The sequence below is a fragment of the Vicia villosa genome, unplaced genomic scaffold (genome assembly GCF_029867415.1).
Source record: "Vicia villosa cultivar HV-30 ecotype Madison, WI unplaced genomic scaffold, Vvil1.0 ctg.001605F_1_1, whole genome shotgun sequence".
Taxonomy (NCBI): domain Eukaryota; kingdom Viridiplantae; phylum Streptophyta; class Magnoliopsida; order Fabales; family Fabaceae; genus Vicia; species Vicia villosa.
In genome coordinates, this window is record NW_026705673.1 from 447,278 (window position 1) to 450,103 (window position 2,826).

Genomic DNA, 2,826 nt, shown 5'->3' on the forward strand with positions numbered 1-2,826 from the left:
TTCTTGATCAAAGTTGAGTAATTGATTGTGTTTCAATTATCTAGCCAATTCTAACTACAAATGACTATGTCAAGCCTATCAGAATAACAATTATAAATTATTTATTTTTCTAAAATGTCACATGAATAATGTTTTAGTGATGACAATATAATTAAAAAAAATAGAAAGCAGAATTAAACAAATTTATTAATTAAAATAATTTTTTAAATTGTTGATTTTAAGTATCAACAAGTTATTTACATGAACACATTATGAGAAAATAGAAAGAAATTTTGCTATCCGAGAAGGAATCCTGAACCAACAATTTATGCTCATCAGAAATTTTAGAAATTCATACAGCAAATATTATATAAGGGAGGTGATACTTGAATTTAAACTCTCTATCAAAAACTTGTATGTAGCTTGTGTGGCATGAAAACTATCCCAAAATACATATTCTGATGCATTAGCACAAGTTCCTATGGAAAATGAATTGCACAATGGGCCAACTTCTAGCCAACCTGCCCCACAACACGCCCTCCTTGCTTCAAAAAATCCTGTGAAAGTGTATTAATTCCACACAAAAATAAATATATTATCAAACTTTCTTGTTCATAAGACATAAATAAGATAGACTTTTAGGCCTAACAAAATTAAATTTCGTACCATAATGTGAAGGTCTTGTGACAAGCTCATATAATGGTGTGTAGATATCAAGCAACACCAATCTCAGGCCAGGAAGCTTTTTTAGCAAATTCTCAGAAGTTAAGATAAGTTTTTTATTAAACTCAATGGCAATATTATTTCATTTTTCAACACATTGGTTGTTTTGAAAGCCATAAAGAGTGATGATTATAGGTACGCAACCTACTGGAGGTAAAGTTGATACACCAATCTTCCTTGCTCCAAGTGCGTATAAATTCTATCAAGGACATACCATGCAAGATTAGAAATGAATAACAAATTATTTTTTCAAAAAAGATTTTTTTTTATTTTCTATTCTTTTTTAATAGTTTTGAATCAACGGAGTTTAGTTATACCTCCAAATCTCTAAGTACTTTCGTAAATTATAGGGATAGATTTTAATGTAAACGCGAGGGGTGCAAGTAGAACTTATATTTGTTTCATTTATTGTTTGTTGAGAAATGTATTTCAATATAAGGAAAATATGTTATTTTCTTCATATTTTAATTTTTAATGATAAATTAAAAAAGATGATTAGACTCAAATTTTAACTATTATAAATTATTTAGCATAATTTGAACAAATCTTTATTGTTAAATAGAAATATGCTATTTAATACACATTATTGGTAAATTCAAAGGTTGCACCAGTGTCGTTTTCAAATTTAAAACAACTCCCTTTTATCTCTCAATAGATAAAAGAAACATATTTGCTTATAAACAAACCTAACATGTGGTTTTATAAACAACCAATCACAATTTTTTATTAATTAAAAAATAAAAATAAAATTTCCATATATATATATATATATATATATATATATATATATATATATATATGCTTTTGGAGATAAGTTAAAATGAACATGAGAGATTCTATTTTCATTTTCTCTTTAAAAAAATAATTTTTAGACAACATATCTATGTAGAGAGAGCAGTTTACCTGAATGAAATTGAAATAACATTGTATAAGAATGTCTGAGAATTTATCAGGTGTATAAATAGTGTGGAGGATTGGACTTATGAAATAATTTTGTATAAAATAACCACTCCCAGCAACAACAAAATATACTGAACCGGATATAATTGATGATGCATTTGATTGACCAACTATTTTCTCCAGTTCCTTCTGGTAATCCCTGTAGAATTCTAGTTGTTTGCTTAATGAAAGGACATTCTACACCCATAAAACACACACAAAGTTACTAATCAATTAATATATTCATGTCAGTCATGTCACATAATGTAAAGAAAATAGTGAGAAATAATTTATTTTTTTACATATTGTGCAACTGTGGAGTAATGGTAACCGGTAGCAGCAGAGGCAAAGTTGGCACCATTTAAAAAGTTGTCGTCTCCTTTGGTAATTAAATTTAGGTAAGCTAGTTGGTAAGAGTTAAATCCAAAGAGTTCGGCTGCAATAAAAAAATTAATATAGGTTAAATAGAGGGAAAAAGAAGAAGAAAAGTAATTAAGTAATTTCATCCATAAAATTGTAAGTATTAAAAAGATTCATCAACTATTTTACTGATTAAGGAAAGTAAAATACATATATAATCTATTGTAAGCTTTCCATTGGAGAATCTTCCAGTTGGATAGTGATTTACAAAATCCCTTCCATATGGAAGGAAGTTTGCTTTAATAGCAGTAGGTAAATAATTGTTATTGCCAACATCAACAAGAGAGTCTCCGAAAATGATTAATGCAGGAACTAGTGATTTTCCTTTCACCACATAAAGTAGCACAACAAAAAGAACAAATGAAGTAAATAAAGAACTTAAGAAATTCATTTTTTGAATTCCACTTTTGTAGAAGTATAATTTTCATGCAAAGAGAGAAGTGTTCTCCTTCTGAGATAGTGTATATATAGGGCAAAGATTGAAGAGAGAAGTGATGTCATCCTTCTAAGGTGGTCTATAAATAGGGGAAGGAGCTGGTTCTAGTATATTAATTTATTGCATATTTTTGGTAGCTAGACTGTCCTTCTAAGTAAATTGCAATTATTAAATATAAATAATTAATAAAGTGTCCTCAAGTTTGTAATAATTGAAGAGAAAAATCATGGTACCCAAATTTTGATAGTGTATGTATAGATCATCCAATCAATTTCTCAAAGTTTTATAATCACTAAGAATTAGCTAAAAATCATATAAATCATATAAAT

The 2,826-nt window shown here is 27.8% G+C and overlaps 1 pseudogene; it reads right to left on the reverse strand.

Moving 5' to 3' along the window:
* Positions 1–265: 265 nt before the first annotated feature.
* On the reverse strand, positions 266–2,452 carry LOC131635982 (GDSL esterase/lipase At5g22810-like; annotated as a pseudogene).
* Between the last annotated feature and the right edge of the window lie 374 nt (positions 2,453–2,826).